General features: G+C 37.3%; 1 protein-coding gene across 20 annotated transcripts in view; it reads right to left on the bottom strand.

The window, feature by feature from the left end:
* ESRRG (estrogen related receptor gamma) overlaps positions 1–24,675 on the bottom strand; it is a 397,608-nt gene that overhangs the window by 134,884 nt on the left and 238,049 nt on the right. The gene's annotated exons all lie outside the window — the stretch shown is intronic.

Raw genomic sequence — 24,675 nt, 5'->3', positions numbered from 1 at the left:
ATGGCACAGGAACCCTATCACGGTTTGGGAGAATTCCAATCCAGTATATTTTGTTTGTTTTCTATGGCTTTGATCAAAACATGCCTTGGAAGTTTGAAAATTTACTTCTGAAAAGAGAACTCCTTCAACCTCAGAAATGAAATACATAGGGGTTTCTTTCTAAATGGAAAACTTAATTTTAACACTTAATTAAATTTCTTCTTACTCCCAATTTAAAATGTTTATTTTTCTGTTAATTTAATCGCAATTTCTTCTTGTGAAGCCTTTCCAAATATAAAGCCTACGGCAAGAACAGCATTAGCCAGCACATAGGGTAATGTACAAACAATGCGTAGTTGTGAATAGCCCAAGGTTTTTATGATTGGGGTGGGGTTTTTTTTAAGGATTCAAAATGAAAGAGGGGAGACAATACTAGGCAAATAAATACTTTGGTAAAGTATTGATCAAATACTTTACAAATACAATTAATCAGAATATTTTGTTTTCTACAAAATGCGAAAAGGAGTGCTAGTTTTCATTATATGAAAAAGGAATGCGTAAAAAAAAATTCCATTATTCCTTCCATAAACAAATTTTTAACTGCTGTGAAACAGCCAAGAACAGAGAGATGTCAGTTCTAAAGATGAACATGAATTCTGAAGAAGACTCCTCCTCCTCCAGTATCACTGCTTGATTCTCAAAGTGCTTAAATTGCCTGGGTAATTCTATAAACGGTGTTGGGTCTGTTATTTTAATGGGAATAGTAGCTAGAAAAACAAAATCAAATTTGTTCCAAATACAGCACATCTGCCACTCATTGTGGGTCAAAACCTTGGGTACAGGGGAAAAAACCCAGCAATTCTGAAGCTCTGCAAATTTATACCAGCTAATGGTGTTACTTCCTAACCCAGCCTGTGATTTCAGAAGGTCTAAGGTCCTGATACTCTTGATACACAAGATTCAAGTGGATTACCATAACCTACTGCACCCAAGGAAAACCACACTGACATGCAAGGACTCAGAGAGCACAGCAGTCTATTTATTTATTTGAACTAAAGCATTTGAGTAATATGACTCTGTTAACACACAACATTTTTATTTCTATACTATGAAGCCTGTAATAGCTGTAAATGAAAACTGTAGGAAGAAAAAAAAACCTCTCTTCCATTGAATTCGACTCTTTCTTTGTTTATCTATCTTGATTCTGGAAGCACTGGAAATAGAAATAGACAAAACAAATAGTTTAGTATGTTACTTGGGTGCGGTAGTGATGACCGAATTCATCACATGTTGAGATAAATCAGAGAATTCATAGAAGCAAAACCTATGCAGCTTAAGTCTTTTCTAGTCTATCTTGGATTTTAATGTGTGATTACAGATTTTTACAAAAAAATAAATAAACCTTTGGCTTTTCACAATTCCCTGTTCTTCACATATTACTATGTGTAATTCAAACCTATTTATACCATTAGGTTTACATGTGAGAGATTTGCCTCTGCTATCAGCAGCAAAGGTCAGGAAGCAAAGCCTTTCACTTTTAAAATGTTTGCATGACTCCGTAAGTTTCCAGGATAAGCTTCTTGTGAAGTCCTGATATTGTTTCTACTCTCTTTAACTTCTGCCTTCTATTTTGGTGGGAGTCAGAGGGAAAAGAAGAAAGAAATTCAGCATATTCGAGAAAAATAATCTAAAGTAACAAATATGTACCTGCCCAGTTATAACATGCAGATCAGGGATGTTGCTACTTGCAATTATAAAGCAATACACTGCAATCATTACATGCTTCACCCGTGGCCACTTCTTCCGGAAAATGTCACCTGGAGGTTTGTCCAAGAAAAGCTTTATATGAACACATCAGCATTAATTACTCCATATTGCACACTGCAAATTTCAGCTGTATTTTAACAACAGATTTGCTTCAGTTATTTCACCAGTATTAAGTCTAGATCAAGTATTTATTTCTTGTACAGCTAAAAGTTCTGTTTAAGCTGACTGTCCTTGGGTAAGCAGTGAAAGGAAGATTGGCCTGAAGAAAGCATGGCATTCCACCATTTATCCACCAGTAAATTCAACAACACACATCTGATCCAGAGAAGTTCTGTGCCTCACCAGTTTCAACACAAGTTCAGGATGCTCACCAAACCAAGGATCAGCCCTGATCAGTTAACAGGATGGCATTAAATGATAATTTTACCAGATTAGGAAACAGATTTTTTTTCTCATGATAGGACTGAGGTCTGGTATAACAATCATATCGTTAAGCATCTGCTTAGAACATACACCAAATGTGCTCCACTTCTTCCCCAATTCTTTACACAGCAGAGGGTCTGACAGTAAATCTCTGTATTACTATTGCTTCATGGAATGAATAGCCTGGTGTTCTGAAAAATAAATTATGAGCAACTAAGATAACACCAATATACTCAAGACTAACTGCCTATAGTTGGAAGCTTAATAAACTGGGGTGCTTGTGGAGATCAGCATGAACACCTGAAAGAGGCCACTCTCATCTACCCCTGGCTGGCTGCATCGTTCTGTAAAATCCAAAACGGGACATCAACTGAAACATCCGTCATAGGACAACAAAAAACGATAGCCAAATGATGATGTGGGATTGGCTGACTGTACATTATACAGGCATGGTTATTCTACAGGTTGCATTAAATATGAGAGCCCGAGATTTATGTTATGGGTGAGAAGGCCAAGAATGCTGTAAAAGTGAAAAAATATGGCAACAGTATGCAGTACATCACCACCAGGATAATTATTTATATAAAAAGTTCCCATTCTTAGACTTCCAATATGTAGGGATAAAATTCATATATTCAAAGAAGACATAATAATAACCTGTCAGCTTGTGGTGATGGATATGTTTTTAATCCAAATGACCACAGTATCCAGTATACCTGTCATAAAAGGACACAAAAAATCGAATTTTCCTTTCATAATTCTTTAAGTTGTGAGGGAAAAACACAGAAGCATGATAAGTGGCTCATTCTGGTGGACAAATGGACAGGCAATAGTAAAATGTATGAATAAAAGGCACTGTTCCTTCACTAATGTTATTTTCACTTGTTACACACTGCAATGCAGGCACAGGGAAGGGATTCCTTCCTTTGCCTTTTCAAGTATACCCCTAAATAATCTAAGTTATATTCCCTACAATATGAGACTGCAATAAAAAGACTTAAGAAGTGTATTACACTATTTAGCTCTCATTCTAAAGCAATCCTGCACAAAGTGGCACAAAAGCACTATTTCATGTACATCTTAATAACTTGAGGTTCCTGCCCACAAAGGTCCCCTATTTTTAAACTCTGCTACTGGGAAGGAGTATCCGACCTGTATATTTTAATTTTTTAAAATTCACTAAATCCCTGGCAGAAATTTAATAAATCTATCAGATCCTTCTGATACAGAAGGAAAACTAGAGAGCCTGCTCCCGTACCCTCCACCCACAACACATACAAACTCACACCACACATTTGCCACTAATCTTCCCCAGCCTGCATTCTGCCAGTGGTAAAAATGACTAAGAAATTTAACTAAGTTAATTTTAAGTGCTGAAAATGTAGGCAGACTGCTCAGTTATTTCATTTTAAAAGATCTTCATTTTCCCATCTGTGTTATGGCAATTTTATTACACATTCGGCAAATTTACAGTAACAAGATGTTCCCCTGACAAATTAATCACTTTCCAAGCATTTTATCATATAAATAAAATATCACCTCAAGAGAGAAAATCAGCTCAATCAGTTGATTTAACCCATCTTTCGGGGAACTCGTCTGAAACAGATTGAGCGCATTTTTTCTGAAGAGGGACTGCGCACACAGCCTCCCGGACTCCCAGCTCATATGGTGAGGCTTTTCCAGGAGAAAATGTTCAAGACTAGCTGATAGGATGCAAGATCCTTACTGTAAGAACTACCTTGCAGCAATGACAGATCTCCACTGGGAACAAATAGAGATTCATGAAGAACTTGGTAAGGGTTTTGACTGAGAAACTACATTTACCCTTAGATCACTGATAATACTTTCTGCAACATTTCTCTGGTGTTATTATTATCATAATGTAAGAGTAAAATATATACTGTTTTAATAATCTGCTTTAGTGCTTTAAGAATCGCACAATAAAATAACACAGGTAAAATGCCAACCAGTTTTGCAGCTGATGACACTTACGATTTTTAACTTGGCTTTTTAAAATTTCCCCAGTGCTCTCTAATCTCATTTTGGAAAGTAAACTTTGTTTTTATGAAAAATAAGTGCCTGGCAGCATTAGCAATGCAATACATGCACAGCAGAGAAGTGCATTCAACTCAAGTTTTCCCAAACTAATCCTTAAAACAACTCAATGCCTTTCTGGAGAGAATCTGTCACTGAAGCAATTCAACTCCTCTGCCATTTAACCTTTCTCCCTCTGCCCTGCTCTCCCAGTTCTACCTTCACTCAGGGACTGCCAACAAGTATAAACAAGAACAAGGATGACAGCCTCTTCTTATGTTACTAGAACCTAAAGTTGTTAAAAATTTTAATTTAATTTAGCCAGATGTATTATTTTTTACCTGGAGTTAGTAGTATCAATATAGGTTTTTTGTGTTTATTCCAACACTCTGAAGAAGTATTATAGCAAATTGCCCTTTTGCTGAAAGAATCACTCCACCAGGACAACACAAATATGTAATCCTTACAACATAACTAAACTCTTCAAAGAGATATTTGCAATAATCTCAGAAACAAAGTTCTGGGTGCCAAGGACATGAGAATTCACACATCTAGACAGGCTTCTCACCCCCTTTATTCCCTCAGCAAAATACTAACTTTACCTCCCAAAATACCAACACGTGAAAAATGCATGCAACAACATGACTCCATCACCCTAACAAGCAGGAAAACAGCAGCGTTTATGGAATGCAACAAAATAGCAACATAAATGCTAGGGATTGCTATGTCATTAATAATGCTGTAAATAGGCATATTAATACTACAAGGCCTCAATATTAAAAGCTGTAAGCTCTGTACAACTCTGAAGAGCTTGAGAGCTGTTAGTAAAGAAGGTTTAGATGAAAAATTATGAACTTACATCCAAATACAGAATTCCATATCTTACATGCAATCTTCTACCTGCTACAGCATTCCTGGTTTAGGTACTTTTTAAAAAATTACTCTCAGAAATCATGAAACACAAGAAAAAATTCTGAACATAGGTCAGAGGAACTTTAGATCTTTAAACAGATGAAAACTTAAACAAAAATGGAGGGGGGGAGCTAAGCACAAGACAATTAATTATAGTACTTGTTAATTTTATTCTTTGCTATACTCGAAAAATCTAGATATTTGTTTCACAAGATGCAAGTGAACCTGGCCAACTGGAAACGGTTTTATTATGTTTTAACCCCTTCCTTCAAGTACTTTTCCAGGAAATTTACTACCTCTATCAAATGACTTGGGCATGCAAACTTTGCAGGATATACTCCCAAAAGTTAGTGTTTCATTTAAGAAGCAGCTTCTTCACCTTCTGCTGCAAAAGAAGAACACTCTAAATATGAAATATGTGTCCTTGAAATATAGAACAAGAAAAAATGCTTATTTGCAGTGTTTAACAGAACAATATTTTTAAAAGAATTGGAGTACCTGTAACCTTAAGTCAATGGAAGATAACCTGTTCTCAACCAGCGCACACAAATCAACAATTTTTGATCTAAACTGAAAGCAGTGCTTTCTTTGAGCATGAAACATAACGTTCAAACTGCAATAAGAAAAAATACAGGGAGAAGATAGTACTTTCCCCTCACTTAAACCTTTTAAACTGAGCAAAATTCAGCAAGTTTGACTGGTATCAGAACTTTGAATCCAGCATCCTGCCAGTAACTGACAATCCAGCTGGCAGAGCAGGCACTGTGGAAGCAAATGAATTTGATTCCGTGCAGTAAAGACACAACTGATTTCAAGATTCACCTCACCCGGTTACAGGATCTGGCCAGCATTTTAGAAGAACTTCTGCTATGTCCAAATGAAAGCGTAACAACACAGAGCTGTCCACAAAATGAAGGGAGTATCTTGCAGACCTCACACAGAGCAGAAAACTCCAGGATGAGAGGGAACCTCAGAGAATGCTGGGTGCCCCTTATTTAACCCAAATTCCTACCAACATCCATTTATTCTGACAATATCTAATTGAGGCAAAGCGTGTTCCATTTGGTACTCCTTTCACAGCCAGCTGGTGGACAAGGCATTTAGAGGCCTCGGCCTAAATGTCCATGAGATACACAGAATTTCCTCAATTGGCTCTTAAATTTAAAATTTAACTGTTCTTTTTAAAGTCATGTCCTTGCAGTTCTGAAGTAGCCACTAATCCTTCTATACACCATAAAGTATTTCCATCATTTTTTCCCCCCCTGCAATGTCTCCTGATTCACCACAGCACATATACTGTGCTCCTAAACTTGTTTAACAGTGGAATAACTCTACGGGAAGAGTAAGAACTCAAAGACCTGGAAAGTTAAGAATCATAGAGTTTAAGATACTTTCAAAGGCTTAATTATTCTACCTTTAATGGAGGAAATCACATTTTAGATACAAGATGGATATGCAAACTGACTCAGATACTTCAAAATCGTCTCCAGGATCCCAACTTTTGCAAACAATACCTCTTCAATCTGAGGAAGATAGAGGACACCGGATCTTTTAATTTGAAAGATGACAAAGTGGATTATTGGTTAGTTACACGTGCCAGTAGGGTGATCCATTACCATGGACGCTCTACTGCAAGTACACCATGTCGCCTTAATAGTAGTTAGAGCCTTATTGGCTTAAAAAAAAAAACGTAAAAAGGGTTTTGCATGTGAATTGAACTTAATAGGTTTGACATGGACTAACCTTAAAGAATCCAATCCACTCAAATCCCTTTGAAGGCTGCAGCTGAATTTCATGCAAATCTTAGAGAAGTAGCCAGGCTGCTGGGATTTCAAGATGCTTGTGTCCCTTTCTTCTGCAGATCTAAACCCAAGCAAAACAATGACACAAAACCCTCCTACAATTTCAAGGATTCCTCTTAAGATGATCCTGGTTTTGTTCTTTGGCCCAGGGATGTGTGACACTTAAAATTTGAAAGCAAAAAGAATCTGACATTAGGAAACATACTGAAGTCGGAAGCCAAATCTTTTTTTTTTTAACACAGCACTGGAGTAATGTTGCAAATATTTTAAAAAAATCTGACATGGCACGACTATTATTAAAACGCTTAGAACTGAAGGATGGAGATGAACTTTTATGTTCAAATCTAGCACTAATGATTTTTCTTTTCTAAAGATAATTCAATTTTAGAAATAAATAATCCACCACAGTCTAAATCTTCTGGTGGTCATTTTGAAATTCAAGCATGCAACTTGAAAATAAACCTACTTATTTTTTTAAGGCCACTGTAATTATGAAATTCTGTTTTCTTACCTCCATTAAAAATATTTAAGAATATTTAAATGTTGTGTGTATGTTCATGTAGGCAGAAAAGCATGTATATACTTGTCTGTGTAACAATATATACACTGACAGCTGGAAAATTATTTGTTTGATGACCGGATTTAATCTTCACCTGATAAACATGAGAGAATAAAAAGGAAAAGCATTTGTCAACTGCTTTTCCTCTTAGAATAGAGTACAGATGACTACAAATGTAACTATAACCAAATCAAAACCACACAGTGTGTATAAAGCACTTACTATGCAAAGCAGTTATAAATTCTTGGTTAACAAAGGGCACAGAAAGCCCTTAAAGGAAATATTTTATTTCTGCTAAATTAATACCTAAAAGCATTACATTTCATCAGTTTCACTTAGGTTTAAAGTCCCCAAAGATTCTCCTCCTGAAACTGGCTATATTTTATGCGCAAACCAGGCTGAGAGCTATCTAAATCTAGATAAAACTCATTGGCTTGTAATCTTCACAATGATCTATACATCTAAATCTATATGCAAATCAAACGCTCTCATGCATTAACACATTCCAAAGCATCTAGGAGTAAGAGAGTGTTTTCTCCCTCTCACAACTCCCCTCCTTTGCTCCTCTCCCCCTCTCTTTATTTACACTAGCTACCTAAATAATTCACACTGCCTTCTTTTCAGCCTGAATGTTGCTCTGTTGAAGCCCGCAATGAGCTATTGCAGTAACCAGATGGACACATGAATGCAGCAGGTGGGACAGATGGCAGCCCGCCCTGTCTGACGCTGGCTGCCTCAGCCCGGGCTGCCTTTTCCTTCCAGGTACATTATCATCAGTGTAGCAGAAAGCAGCACGCAGAGGGGAAAAAACCCTTTACGTACAATACTGTGGGAACTAGTTAAATAAATGACCAGATGCTTATTTGCTTTCTTAACCAAAATGCAATTATTTAAGAGTGTGTAAGGAGCATTTCCCCTCTCTCTTCCCTTAAAGGAGAAAACTTCATCTCTTTTCTCCAGCAAGCCCCTGAGTGCTGTACATAAAACAAAACAGGCCCAAAATCTTATCAAGATCTTAAACTCATGACTTCACAAAAATTTTGATTCTCCTTCCGTTTCCAAATACCTCTACTATTTCACAGGTAACTAGTCACATTTTATAATATATAAATCTATATATCTTCTGGTACATGGTCACAGTTTTCAGATTGAGTTTTAATACCTAGTATATCTACAGTGCAAAGCCTCAGTTTCCATCTATGCAGTATGTTTCTTAACTGAATCTCTTCTACCTATCTTAAGAGATATATAGAACTAGTAAGTTTATTACAAAATATTTTGACACTGCTAGGGAAAATGCAAACTAATGCTGAGGCAGTAGGTCTGTCTTTGACTGCAAAAATTAACAATGTCATGTGATACTTTCCTCTTTGGAACACTGGGCAAAATACACTGAAGAAGATGGTAAGAAAAAAAACCCCAAAATTATAATACATGCTTTGAACAAGAATACCCGAAAGAGAAAAAGAAAGAAATCTGGTGACACATCTGGCAGAGTTTGACTGGCACCAGTATCATTGTACGTCAGAAGCTGCCCTTTTTCTATAAAATGTACTGCTGTCCAAATAAGCAGAAGCAATTAACTTCATTTTCTTTTTCAAGTCAGCAGGCAACTGATACACTGTATTAACTGAAATCACTGTTCAAGGACCATTTCTAAAAATCATACTGCAGAAAGGTATTAAATGTAAGCAGTCAGTCAGATGCTCTATGCAATTCTGTACTATCCAGATTTGTCTCTCCAACCTTTTCTCCCACCCCTTGTGCCATGCCAACGACAGCAGCCTGTGTTGTTCCCTGGTCTGTCTTCCTCTCACAGCACTTCTACCTCTACCTCCTTCTCATTATCTTCACCTTCTCTGAGATGACACAGATGAAACCACCCACCTCTCCCTCACACACCAGGAAGATTTCTGTTGATCTACAAAAGAAGATCCATACTTCCTTGGTAGCCTTTCGTGGTGTGCTTAAATAAAAGATACAACATCACACAGAGAGGTTTTATGCAACTATACAGGCACACATATAGAGTATGGTTGGACTTGCAACATTAGAGAAGCATGCTGTGCCCTTTTCTGCAGCTTTCATGAATTGCTTGTATTTGTAGTCAGCAAAGTCCTTGAATAGGAATTACCTATGTATTTACACACTGTACACAAAACACAGTAGCACGACAGGGCCTCTATACTTCCATAATATAGATACTAAACGGTAACAGGGTACCTCGTACAGAACTGACTGGCAATTTCATTCAACTACTGAGTCAAAATACCATTTTGGTTTGGTTTTTGTTTTTTTGTTTTTTTTTTTTTTTTTTTAATCAGAATAAGCATTTCCATGATGTTGAAGGCAAAAGAAAAAGTGTAAGTTGAGACATGTCCTGTGTGATATTCTGTTTCCCCTGAGCATACTGGTATAACTGGAAAGAGAAACTGACTGTAAATAAACCTGCATGGGTAAATGAGAACTGGTCCAAACTGGCAAAGGAAACCTGAAACAAACAAGAACTTATCTCTTCAGGGATTTAAACACACTCATTAGGGACTCAAACAATAATAAACATAATAATACAGCATCTAGATTCATCTGGCCCAGGGAGAAGACATAGCAGCATTATCAAAAAGTCTATTCTTGTTTATTTCTGACCTGGCAGAAACCAGGAATTACAGAAAACCTCAAGGGACAGACTGCTTTCATGGGATGCCCAGACTGATTCTAAGGCCAAAGAGGTTAAGCACTCAGGATAAACTTTGGATAAGCAGCACAACTTCTGTATGCTTACATGTCCTAACTGAAAATCCTGAACTTCAAGGTTTGATATTACCACCTCTGAGAAAAAAAAAAGAAAGAGAGAGAGAGAGACCAGAAAAAAAATAAAAAGGTCAAACAACCCAGGGATCATACATGCAAACTCATACACAACCGATTTTGATACCAGCAACTCCTGAAAATGGTGAACTATGTACTACCAGGTACACAAAAGCAGTTCAAGCTATAGTAACCAGTTTACAACATCACAGAGGGCCAGTAAAGGCAGTGCACTTTACAAATGCTATCACACAAGTCATGATTTCACTATGATGATATAAGCTGTTTTCTCAGCAACAACAGATGAACAGAACTCTGAACATGCAGGAACACCCTCTTTAAAATTAAACCTCTGAGCCACCTCCAGGTTGCCATAACACTAACACACACATCATTGGAGCAACAATCACAGAACCACACTTGGATTCAAAATGTATATTACGTTGGTGAGCTTGTTTCACTAGTGATAAAAAATTAATACATTGGAAAATTAGGATTTCCCAAGCCTTCTGTTTTCAATATCAAAACTCATTGTTGAAACAATCATGTATATTCTTAGCACTAAAACTGTGTACCTAACTCTATGTGGAGGGGGGAAATGCAGTAAGAAAGAATGAAATCTTTACTTTTATAAGGTTTTTAGGTATGTTTTCACAGTGTAGGTACTAAAGCAATTACTTTTAATGACAGATTTAAAGCCACTAATTAATAAGGTAAAGTGACTGCTCCAAGTATTTTAGAAAATAGACTAATTCTTGACTATTTTTTGCTCTCAAACAAACCTACTCAATTCTCTTTAACTTTAGATTTCTGAACCAGAGTGCATGCAGTCTTCCTCTTTGGGTAATTCTTGCTGTTGCTTTGTGGACAACATGCACAAGCAAAGCTCTCATCCTATCCCAATGTATCCCCTCAAATATCAGACCTGTACCCCTCTAGAGAGGTGTATAGGGATGTCCTGAAGCAAAAAGAGTCAAGTCGCAGAGGTGTCTGTGAAGACATGATCTGGACCCTACAAAAGCAGCTATGGTTCATAAAAGCATTTCAGAGCAAAAAAACCCAAACCAAAATGAATTAAAAAAAAATAAAAAAGCATGGGTAAATTCATATCTATAACCTGGCAACTTGCAAGCAATTAGGGTGATGAAAGGAGACTGAATGATCAAAAAAAACTTCATTCTGTTCTATGAGAAAAGTAATTGTCAATTCCAATCCCATAAAAACTTCATAGGAAAGAAGACATAATTAAACTGGACTTGATATAAATAACATGAAGTTGATTTTCAAGAGGATTAAATTTTCCTCAGAGCTCTGCAAACAGATCTGATGATTTTTCCTAAGGCTGAGTTTGCAGAACTTCTGAAAATGCTTACCACTTCAGGAAAAATGAGTTGTGTTTTTTGTGGGTTAGTGTTTTGGTTTCGGAGTGGTTTGGAACTGAGAGTTTGGTTTTTTTCTTTTGTTCGAGGTTTTTTTGCTGAGGGTTTTTTCTATTTGAGTATGGTTATTTTTTTGTTTTGCTTTTCTTTTGTTGTCTTCTTATTTTTCAAATCAAACTATGTATATAGTGTAAATGCAGCTTGTTAGAATACAAATCTCTTCTCAAACCTGTTCCAGGAATAATGGGAAAGAGAAAAATACTTATAATACAGAGCATAAATGAAGGCAGATTTTGATGTTGAATGTAATGGATATAATAAATACACAGTTTTAACAGCTCCCAAATATGCAAACACAAAGGAATGGAAAAGCTGCCTTTTAAAAGGAAATGGGTACAGAAGAAAGAAGCAGACATTAAACCCTAAATTGCAAAGGTGTAATTTCAAAACGACAGTAAAATCTACCTCCCCCTCTATGTCAGTGACTAAGAAAGTTTAAACACTGAACGCTGACGTTCCATCCTCCCTTCCCTTCGCTTCAGTTCTGAAGCACTAACTTTGAACACCTTGACATTTACCTTTCTGCCTTTAGTTTAACAGTAACAGAGGAATACTCTTAAAGGAGGAAAAAGTGTCTTTAAAAATCTCAAATGCATAATAATTCTTGCACTTACTCCTTTGCAGCTGAGTAGAGCCATTTACATAGTCCACTAAACACTGTTTAGTAAACACGAGAAGAGTGCTTCTATCTTACTGCCCTTGTAAAACCAACACAGGGGTTCTGTTTTTAGTGCACACTCTGGTTCAGCATTAATCCTGTTTTATGTTGTTCACACCTGCTGCTGACTAGCAGCCTGCTGCTGGGTTGTGGTTTGTGCCGCTCCCAGACAATCCTCACCAGGTCCAACAAAAAAACTAATCACTAAAGTGGAAACAAAAACCCAACTGCTGTGCAAAAACTGTAAAAGGGAAGAAAGGCCTGACATTCCTGTTTCCTTTTCCTTACTCCACTAATCCCAACTATTCGAAATTTAAAACTGGGGTTTAAGTGCACATGCTTATATTTAGTCCTCATGCCTAGCTTTTCTAGGAGTTCTTCTCCAGATAGCAAATCTTAGAGACAAATGTTATGGACACAACCTTTATAAATATATGCTGTGTAACTCACCTTTTCCTTTGTGCCTAATAAAATAATAGGCTTTGCTCTAAGAGAAGTACTGAATGCTGATAATGCATCCTTTTGTGAACCTTTACAGGAACAGGCTTTTGCAGATTAAAGAAAAACCACAACTTCCTTCAAACATATTTTCACATGAAATTCAAGATGTTACTGTTGTAGAAATCAGGTTTTGTTTCTTAATCTCAACACTGATCTACACACTTAAGCATTAAAAAAAGGCCATAAAGTCACACCTATGGCTTCATTTGTACAGAAAACTGACTGCTTTATCCAAGACAAAAATGTGATCTGTGATTAAAGGAATAGGTGTGAAATGACATGGTGTTCACAGCCAAGGAGAATAAGAAACTCAAGGGGAGGAAACCAAATGAAAACAGAAGCCTTTTGTTGGGTGAACACATTGAAGCAAAATGTGCATTGAGATCAGGGACAGAAATCACATGCACGTTTACCAACTCAGAGACTCAGATGCAGGCACTGTTATCTACAACAAAGTTTTGCACTAGAAAAGTCTCTAAAATGGAGGGCAGTACACAGTACTTTCACATCCACTTTCTGGTACTCTTTATAAGACTAAAATAACATAAACAAGCACTAGAATACCTGGAGAGCAAACTCTGTCTCCTTTATCCTGTTATGCCATCTTGGCCTATTTCTTTCTACAAAGAGAAAAATGCTTTCTGTCCAAGAGCCAAGTTCCTATATCTCTCAAACACTATATAAACCTTTTCATAAATAAAATGTTGGTTGGAGGCCAGTCAAGGCAATTCTCCACCTATTAAAATTTATTTTGCATAGGCAAAGACACTCTGAGTGACCATCCTTTGTGATTTCTGAATTCTGCATAGGAACACCAAGGTGTTTCTGCACATATAAAAAAAGGTCATACGCATCAAGCAGACGTATGTATTCCATGTTACAGCTTCACACCCCAAATTCATCGCTAGAAACAAACCAACATAAATTAACCTTTATGTAAATTCAGCATTTCAGCCTCTCTTGCAATTCAGATGTAAAACCAAGTAAAAAAGGGGCCAGTCTCACTTTGTCTTACCATCTCCATCTGAAGGATTTCTACCTCCTCTTTAGGCAACCCAAGGCTGAAGATACGGGCATAATGCCAACACTGCTTTTAAGCTCATACAGAAAATATTATGGGGTAATCTTAGTATTTCCTGGTCACACTCCCTTAGGCAACTCTATACTAGTGCAAATGTCACATCCTGGCAGTTGAGTCCTTGGACACAGGCTCCATTTCTTCATTGATTTATTTTAAAATACTACCAAATCATTCATTTTTTTTTAAATCAGTTATAGAGACTGATCCAAAATCTGTTAAAATGAATGGCATTCCTTCCATTTATTTTCCAATCAGTCCACTATCAGTAGAAGCTAAAGATTTCTTCAAATAGATGCAAGCAAGACCTTTGCAGCAGACTGTCCTTCTTACCTTTAACTTAGCTAACAATGGTACAAAAGCTCCATGTTAATTCTGTAAAACAGCTGCATCCATGGTATTCCTATAATAAGCACCATAATCAAATTAAAGTAGTCTTAACTTCTTTTTTTTTTCTTCTGTGGAGGCTGCACTTGAAAAGATTTCTTCAAACAGATGCAGCATTACCTAATGCACAAGTATTACACCTTTTTTTAAAATTATGGGGGGGGAAAGGGGGAGGGGACGACAAGTGGGGAAGAAGAATCCCCACCCCAGTCATCCATCAAGTGTACATCCAGGCCACTGCTCTTAAGAAATCTAATATATGCTAAAAAGATACAAAAAGACATAAAAAGCTTTCAGAAATAAGAATGCTTCAGAAGTTAGATTTTAATATTGTCAAGTAGGGTTTTTGCCAGATTATAAAGTTGACTTAAATGCCAGGATACTGCACTTCACAGGCAGCATCAGCTTACATATTGCCTGTATTAGTGGCTGAAGTGTACTGCTGATTCCAAAGACAGACTATCATCATCTGTGGGGGAGAATAAATAAATAAATAAATAAAAATTGGCATTCCCTAACAACATTGCTACCTGCTGCCTTGAAGCACTCTTTTCAAGTGCAGCCTCCACAGAAAAAAAAAAAAAAAAAAAAGTTAAGACTACTTTATTTTGATTATAGTGCTTTCCCCAGGCAGGAATTTTTATTTCAGTTAGAATCTTTAAACCATTACATTTTCAGTGATGCATTTTTATATTTACAGTTGACATCTTCATAGAAGAATGAAACCTTTGAGCAACAGCTCTAAAGCATGAAGGTTGCCTGCAGTAAGTACTTAAATTATTTTACACCCAAATGGAGCCAGTTGTTTTTAGCTAAAATTTAATAAACCTTAAATCAATGACCTTTCCTTTACTGAAAGCTCGCACTTGGGAAAACTAACTTTCCCAAGAAACATTATTTTGGTGAATAAATGCCAAACAAAGGGCTATTTAAATCTGAACATTTTCTCAATTTATAGCTTGTGAACATACAGTTCCTAAATTCTCGACTGCTACCTAATGTATAGAACAGTGGAGCCTTGGTTTAATCACATATCATTGATTTCAAAGTGTCACAGTGATCTCATTGACAGTAATCAATAATAATCCAGAATCAATCAAATATGCTCTTGCACTATCATTCATCAAATTTGAATATCCCAAAATTAACTGTAGGCATGTGAAAGAAAAACAACCTAGAAATAAAATTTTCAAAAGGGTACAGAAATGAAAATCAGCAAACTTTGAGAAAATAATAGTGCATCTGAGCATGCTTCATGCCTGCTGGGCTAAGTTAATGATGAATCACACCTAGCCTTCCCAGCAAAGACTCTGAGATACATTCTTTTTCAAACATGAAAATACACAGCAACCGAAGGCAGCGGACACACTGGTAAATGACCAAGCATTGTTTTATGAACAGCTGTGTTAGGTACCGAATATTAAATGTATTGCCAGTATATTACAAACTGCACAAGCATGTTACACGATGAAGAACTGCACATTGCAAGTTAGCCACTGCACTTCACAAAGCAAGAAAGGATAAAATTGCTGCATTTCCGTACCAAAAGCATGAATAGATGTAGCCACTTATCAAAGAGCTGTTATTGTTGCCGAGGTCTCCTCTCTCAACATATTCACCTGTAATTTTGTCAAGGTAATAAATCCTTCCATTCATTACAGCACACTCAAAAGCACCCTGCTATTTAATTTAAATGGAAAAAAGGCCCAAAGTGTCTAAAACATTTACTTTTGCTAATGTAAAAGTGCTGGCATTTTACTTCATTCCTGATAAGCCGGTGCCAATGGATGTGATTATTCTTTTCTTATTCAAAGCATATCAGTAGTTCAAAAGCACTCTCAATCTTATCAGGTGTATGAACAGCACAGTTACTGAAAACAGTTTGTACTGCTCCTCTCTCTTTCTGCCAGGCTATCAGATAAACCCAACTAACTAACTGTATTTACACACAATCAAACATAAGCTGTGTCTTCAGCACACTGTAGCCTGTTTCTAGCATGTTACAGGTTTTCTGCTGGACATTAGTTGTAACTATACCAGCAGCAGTGAATTAGAGCTTACAACAAAAATACAGTCACTCCTTAGTGCCTAACACAAAAGGGACATAGGGAGGGAAAAAATAAGAATTTTGTGAAGAATGATCATTTCCATCTCAATATTTCACAGGCATTTATCTGGTACTACTTTGAAAAGAACGTGGAAGCAATAGGTTTCAAATGCATTCAAAACAGATCTGACACAGGCCTTACGAGTATAAAAAATAATTTCTATTTACTTTTTTGTTTATTTTATTCTCCTGTCCTCTAAGAACTGTCTGTGATTTGCAAGGGGTGAGAAAGTGAAAGAAAGAAAGGAAAATGGGTACAGTGTCTGAAGGCATTTAAGTACCTTTACTGGTTTTGTCTGGAACAAGACAGTGATTTCTCATGATCCAACATCCACCTGGCACTAAAAGACCCACCACAAAAACAACACAACAAATCCCCCATTTTCCCCCAAAAAAACCCTCTTGGCAACTCTACTTTTCATTCAGTGTCTCAGATACAGAATTTTCAGTGCAAACTACTGAGGAATAATATCAGCCCAACTACTTTGGAAGGGCCACGGCTTTGAAGATTTTGCCGCTGCACAGCCATAGGAAACAGGCACAGCTTCCCCTTCATTCTCCTCAGGGTGACAGGGTATTCCCGGGATGAGCGCAGGATTTGAAGAGTTAAACGTTAACCTGGCTGTGCACCGGGCACTCTCGGCTCGCCAAATGAAAACTTCTGGAATGCCAGGAGAAATCCTGATTTTCAGCTCTTTGATTAATTGCAGCCTTCCTGGAAGCTGAAGCTCCAGCCCCTGCGTGGAGGCTCCTTCCCACCGCCCCCTCCCAGTGACAGCCTTTCCCTGAGTACCTCTGATGGAGCAGCGAAGGGCAGGCCCGTGCCACCACCTGAGCCCATCCCGCGCCTCTGCCTGGACTCCCGGCGCAGAACCAGCCATCCTCGAGATTTGTGGGAGAACAATGAGCCGAACTAAGCCAAGTGTGCAGCGCCGGGTAATGCGGCCGATTGTTGTTTCTCCATCTGTGACACCAGGGCCTGGTGATTGATGGGACAGGTGTCATTCATACCAATGTCAGCCACCAGCCGTGGCTGCTCCGCGCCCGAAATATCGCCCAGCACCAACTGGGCCTGAGCAGCTCCTGCCAGGAGAGCCACAGGGTGTCCCTGGATGCTACTCAGCTGTGGGGAAGCCCAGTGTCACCCCTTTAATGCTGAGGGGAACAGCTGGTTGCAGACATAGCATTTCGTGCCACTTCGGAACATCTCCTCCGTCCCACCATGGTGGCGGCCGCTGTAAGAACACTGACAGGGAATTCTTTCACTGATGGAAAAGTGAATATAATTCAGTAGAGGACACCTTGCATTCACAGAGCATTAAACTACCATGGTAAGGGGTGAAAAAAAATTCCACTTTTTGCTGTAAGAATTTTACCATTCTTCAAAGATAATTCTGCTAGCAATACACAGGCATTTGCTTTGGAAACGCACACTAAATCTGCTTTAGATGGCACATGAGTTTTAGGAGGTTTTTTTAACTACATGCTTTTTCTTTTTTTTTTTCCTTAAAAGTGAAAAAAATAATTGCACAGGAGAAAGCCTCACAGACTTGCTGAAATTAATCCCTCTGAAAACTATTTTAGCATTAATACTTGCCAACCAAGTATATCACAGTCCACCTAAAGCGATAAAATACCAACTTAAACACAAAAGGACACTGGCATTCGTCCTTCACAAAGACAGGAACCACATCCTACAGCCAATCTGGAGACAGAAAAAAAAATTAATAGTAAATAAAGAATACATAGAAAAATGATCCTTTTGCTTGCATTTTCAAGATATGGAAAACTACACAAACTGCCAGTAGTACTCTGCAAAGAGTACATAAAAGAGTATGATTTCACTATTTTGTTAACTATTGTTTTTACTAGATTTTCCTGTTTTGTATGTCCTTAAAAATATTCATGTGTGAGATTGAAAAAAGTGTTTCTTCTAAAAACAGCTCTAGAAACAAAATCCAGAAATAGAGAGAAAGGGGGAAAGAGCAGCAGTACCATAGATAAAAACAGACTGAATAAAACAAGTCAACTCCTCCCCACCCATCCTGGCACCTCTATATGGGAAGGAATTTAAGAAATGCTTAGGAACAAGCTAGCAGTACATTTTAGATATGACTTTTTCATTTCACTCAGCAGCATCTCTACATCTACAGGACTTTAAATTGTTTCATATCTAGCTGGCTTGGGGGGTGGAGGTGCGTGTGCACACATGACTGGCTTATAATTTTTTAATTATATTTTTAGGGTTTTTTAATTTTTCTTTTTTTATTTTGTTTGTTTAGGGTTGGGGCTTTTTTCTGAGGCCATTCAAAACAAGCAACAGCAACTCCACATCATCTTCTCATTCTAACTTGCCAAAGCCATCAATCTCTGATCACACCTATTAGAATCTCACTGTAGCCAACACTACATTTTGCAACAGCTTGACCAGTTGTTTAAGGAAAGAGTGTGTGATGGAGCAAAGCTAAATCGACACATCTGTGATACTTCTGACACCCCTCAGCATGGCTAATATTAATTTGTTTTCTTTGGCTAGGTAAGTGCTGCCAAAACACATTACATATGGTATGTAGTTCCAATCAAAATGATGAAAAGGAGATGTGCAGGGTTTTTTTTTTCCACTTATAGCAACATGAAAACACACAGAGTAGTAAGAGACATCTACACTAAGCTATGGAGTAATAACTTGGAAAACCTCATATCACTTTATCTTAAAGTTTGGTTTCAGAATACAACCCTTTAAGAGAATCTGCCTCCCATATAAAGACAGCAGCTCAAAGCTGCAAAGAGATTTTACCCAGGGAAAGAGAATATAATTTTCATTGTATGATAAAAGGATATATTTAGACTATTCTCATGTGCATAAGGGTAACCAATCATATTTCAGCAGGTTATAATATAAATAAATGTGCACAATTTTGTACAAGGATATTATAAATGGCATGATGAGACTGAGAACAAGGCCCCTCCATTTCATACACCCCGCTATACTAACTTACCACAGTATATGGCGATCCTCCTCCAATTTCATACTAAAGGTTCTGTATTAGTGTCACAATAAAATAAGTTTTGTGGGGGTTTTTTTGTTTGTTTGTGGGTTTTTTTTGTTTTTTTTTTTGTTTTGCTTTGTCTTGTAAATCATTTTTATCTAAATAAGAAAATTTCATCTGGATGACATAAAAATTCAGGATGGTGACCCACGGTAAGAATAAGACATTCAGCGGTAAAGAAAAACAGCATATGCTTGTTTTATACTCTGTAAGGATACTTATATCACTCTAACTTTCATTAGACTGTTAACAGACATTTTTTCTAGCAAGTACAAGAAGCTGAAGTGAAAAAATATTTTTTATTTCAATTTTAAAAGAAATGGGTAATGATGCTCTGATTAAAAAGCTATGCTACTTAAAAGAGGAAAATAATTGGAAATTAGATAAGATTCCCTTTGATGCAAACCTGCTATATTAAGGAACAGCAAAGAGCAAAACCCTTCTTTGTTTGAAGGAAATACAAATTAACTGAAAAACATTACAAGCATTATGTAAGCAAACCCAAGAGATTTACAGCTTCTGTAACACAGAAAATACATAAATTGTTTCATGAGACACAGAAGTCAAAAGGCAATGTCCTATAGAAGTTACTCTCCAAAGTGCTGCTGAAAAAGCAGTATCAAGTCCTTTAAAGAATAATTAAGCAATACTATCTGAAATAGCAGTATACAATTCAGTTTAATATTTTTCTTTAATGTTTCACGGTATTTTTACTTCTGGACAACAGAACCATAACAAAAGAAGAAAACAAAAAACCCCACAACCATAGGACTTTTGGAGAGGACTAAGGACCATTAAAATTGAGTATGTATTTTATATTTTTGTCTGAGGACATCATGATGTATATTAACAACCATATGCAGGAGGCTTCTGCCCTAAAAATAATTATAGTCTTTAGATGCAAATATAACTGTGTGTCCAAAGATATATTTAGCTGAAAAAATAAATATCTGTTTGACAGCCAAAACTTGCAGTAATGTGAATAAATGTTGGACTTTTCATTTACTTTACTTGGAAGAGAAGAATTTTATAAAAAAATACAGCATCTTTTAAAAGCAAAACTGTGAACACAATACAAAACCTGCTAGATTACATGGAGAATCTGATATAAAATGAGGTGTAAATACATTGCTAGCCAGCTCTCTTCTCATGGATAAGAAAAAAAAACACATAAAACCACATAAAGGCAGCTGCTTTTTGACAAGCAACTGCACAGAGGGAAGTTATATAGCTCTGCATATATATACTTACTGTGTATCTGTCTGTAGCTAACACACAACAATAGATGTACATTGCCAAAACTGCATAAGGAATACACTATACACCTGGAACACACACAGAGGCACGCATATAAACGTGTTTGAACACAAAACTTGCTGTGCACAGACAGAAGATTTCACATAAAATGGAAATAAAACAAAACCACGTAGGTACATGCTGCTACAGATACGACTGTGCACGTATGACTACCTAAGTGAAGCCGAAAAGACGATACACAAAATGTAAAAGAACATGTAATAAGTGGAGTGTCAAGCTGCAGCGACTGTTGGTGTCATCCCTGCACTATCAAACATACATATGAGTATGATTGGAGACAGAGAGGCCAAATATTTCACTGTCAGAGCATGTCGAGAAATGCAATTCATTTCTCTCTCATGTGCTTTAGGACAATGACAATTTAATACAAGGCCAGTGGATGTAAAAGAGATAAAAACTGAACAAACTGGCCCAGCATAATCACAGATTTCCTCTAGAGAGCTCGGTAGCGTGAGGCTCATATGCACTTGTAACGGATCAACATTTTATTGTTTCTTCCCTTCATGAATTTGCTGTGAAAAAGAATTCATAGCAAAGCTTATCTTATAGACAAAGGCTACTTCAGGCTTCAACAGGAGCAAGAATTGCTTTCGTATTTTTTTCCTACTTATCCTACGCATTTTATTTATTCTATGCAAAAAGATAATTATCTTATATACCTCCTTGAAAGGTTCAAATAAGCATTTTTTTCATTCCTACTTATAGCTCCACAAAGGTGCCAGCAACCTCCCTGTAGGCCCAGGGTCAGTCCTTTAAAACTGTTCTGCAAAACGAATAATCTTGTCACTTATTCATGAATATATTATATTTTATACCATAATTTTTCTACTGTAACTTTGTAACATACAGAAATAGCAGCATAGTGTGTGGACTGACACATCTGTGAGAATAGACATATCATACTTTTTAGCTACTCTAAGCAAAGTGGGCTTCAAGTATTGTTAAATATTATCGTAGACAAGTTACCTTCTCTATTTGATGAATAGCACCATGTATTTGAAATTAATTGCAAAAGTAGGGTTGGCTAATGAGGTGGCCCTTATCTTTTCTCAGCAGTGCAAGCACAAGTATTTTTCTGCTGGCTCAATATTTTTTAAATGCCCAAAGTGCTATTAACTAAGTTGAAATCTGATTAAAATATGAACACTAAAATATTCACAGCAGCTAATGCAGCTACACAAAAAAAAGCTAGGGAAATTCTTATCTCTTTTCTTATCATTAAGCATGTGCTTTGAAAAATAATAATTAAATAAATTGTTCCCTACAGATTCTCACAGTTGTTTTGCTTCCCATTAGCATCTTTGAAAACAGTTTGTTAAGACAATAGTTATTCTTTATTATGGAACTATGGGGATGATGCCCTTCTACCTGCCTCAGTTTAAAAAGAAATTTGTAGGAAATGTTAAAAGCTTAAGGTCTATGAGAAAAAGGACAGTGATTCTTAGGAATAAACGGGGTGTGGGGGGGAAAGTACGAAAAAAATGATCAGCCATTCGAGAGAATGAATGGATATCCACAAGGGCTTTGCTAATAACACGGGTTAATTACCGCTGCAACGCACCAGGCTCAGTAAATAAAAGAGCACAACCATAAACACATTAAAATGGGCACCCATCACTAAAAGAGGGGCAAGCCCCAGTAAAGGAAAATGTGCCAGACAGGCATTTCAGCACAAATCCTTTATACTTTCTGCAGGATTCAAAAACTTGCCAGCAGTGTAGCAGAACGAAAAAAAGCAAAGCCCTACGACCGGAAACAGGGAAGGAAGAAGGGACCAAGGCCTGCCTGCTGCCCAAGGGGAGAGCCCTGGGAGAGGCCAGGCAGGGGCTGTACGCCTGCCCAGGGTTGTGTGCCACCCCACACACCGGGTACCCGCTGGAACATCAGCCTGGGGCTCTATTTCTCAGGAACAACTGTAACAAGCTATCTAATAAGACAAACGGGCGAGGTTAAAGACTTTCAGAGCCTGGAGAAACCGTGGAGCGGAATCAAGTGCTGCTTCCCACTTCACAAAGAAGCGTTCTTCAGCCTGCCCCTTTCCTGCCTTTACGAATGAAAGACACCTCTAAAAAAATTCTTCAGCAATTAGAAGCTATGCCAAAATATTTTAAAGACTGAAACGGACATAAACTCTTTTATGTTTAGCACATAATCACCTTGCACACACACAAACACACAAATATATGTACACGTGAGTAACGCACACACTCATATTCATCCATACACAAACATAATCCGGCCAGACTCACAGGGCGACTCCACAGACCATTCCCACATCACAACATGAGAATGGTCAGAAAAATATAAAATACGTACACCAACCATCACTGCACTGAAGTACTCACATGATGTGACACCTACGTCCACTTTTTAAATGTTACAGCCATTCTACGCAACCTTTATTTCTTGTCATCTGCGCATTCTATCGGTTGTGTTGTAAGATGAAAATCTAGGCACGGGAACAGATGAATTTGTTTCACATTTAAACACTATTGCATGTTTTTAAATGGAGAAACTGGGAAAGCAGCTACATGTTCAAATGAATGAAACACAGCGAGCCACAGAACGCAAATGTACATAGCGCACAGAAGCTTTCTGGAGTTACAAATCTCCTCAATTTTCTATGTTTGGCATTCAGAGACCATGTTTAAATTTACTAAACTACTCCTGTTCTCTCTCCTCCCTACCCCCCCTGCTTTTCTGAAGTGTTTCAATTGCCTTTCCTTCTTCCAACAGCTGTGACAACTGTTAAAACAGTCAGTAAAATTAAGTCCGCTCTATAATCCTTTAGTCAACGTTACATTTTAATCAGAGGTTGAACGAGATTTCCCGTTATGAACGCAGTGATTCATTTAAAATTATTAAACTGACACATATGTCAAAATGAGCAGATATATTTATTGCATCTGTTAGCTTATTAACTATTAGTAATTATTAATGCTATTGTTATTGCTGAAAGAGCAAAAAGCTAAGACTGCAGCTGGCTTTAAGTTATTGCATTCTTTAACAAGCTCTGCCTTAAAATCAAAGCATACCTAGTGATGGTCAGACAGATGTCTGTGCACTCCCAAAATGTTCGGACAATTTTTAGCTTGAATCCTCTCTACCCTCATCCATGAGAACTGCAGAAACTCCTACATCTATTTGTATGTCCTTATGCTTACATGTGCACATGCATGTTACAGTATGTAGTCAATTCACAGTTATTATGGATATTAACAACGTGTAAAACTCTGGTGTTTATTAATTGAGATGGAGAAGCAGATACGTCTCTGAATGCTAGTTCTTCCTCTGTGTCCACTCAATTCCACATGCCTCCAACCCTGCACTCAGACAATATATTGGGAGTGTTTTAAGATGACTTTTAATTGAGCCAGAGGAAGAAAAAAATTAGTCTGAATCTTGCACTAGAGCCAAAAAGACATGTGCCCCGATTTCATTTAAATGCATCTACTCTAAGAGGCTTATCTAAACTAATCATTCAAATTAGCTGTAAGAAGGTAAATTCAAGAAAGCTCCTTTGGGGGGGTGGGGGGCTGAAACATCCACAAAAAACCAAAAAAAAACCAAAAAAACAAAAAAAAACCCCAAACCATAGAATACTCAACTTATCGTCTTTTTATGTATTTTATGAAAAACGTGTCACTGTTAGTAAAAGCTATAGAAACTGCACTCTTACATTACGAAGCTATCTTACGTTATATACAGTGCGCTGACCTATAAACCATAGCCGAGGGGGCACCCTACCTCTGTTTATTTTCTTTTCTTTACCCCCAAAACACTACAGTGGGTTTTCCCCGCGTCCCCTTCCCAAACTGTATTCCTGTGAGCCAGGCTATTTGTTACTTCCCATA

This window comes from Aphelocoma coerulescens, chromosome 3 (genome assembly GCF_041296385.1).
Source record: "Aphelocoma coerulescens isolate FSJ_1873_10779 chromosome 3, UR_Acoe_1.0, whole genome shotgun sequence".
Classification (NCBI taxonomy): Eukaryota; Metazoa; Chordata; class Aves; order Passeriformes; family Corvidae; genus Aphelocoma; species Aphelocoma coerulescens.
This window is presented reverse-complemented; position numbering and strand designations above follow the sequence as displayed.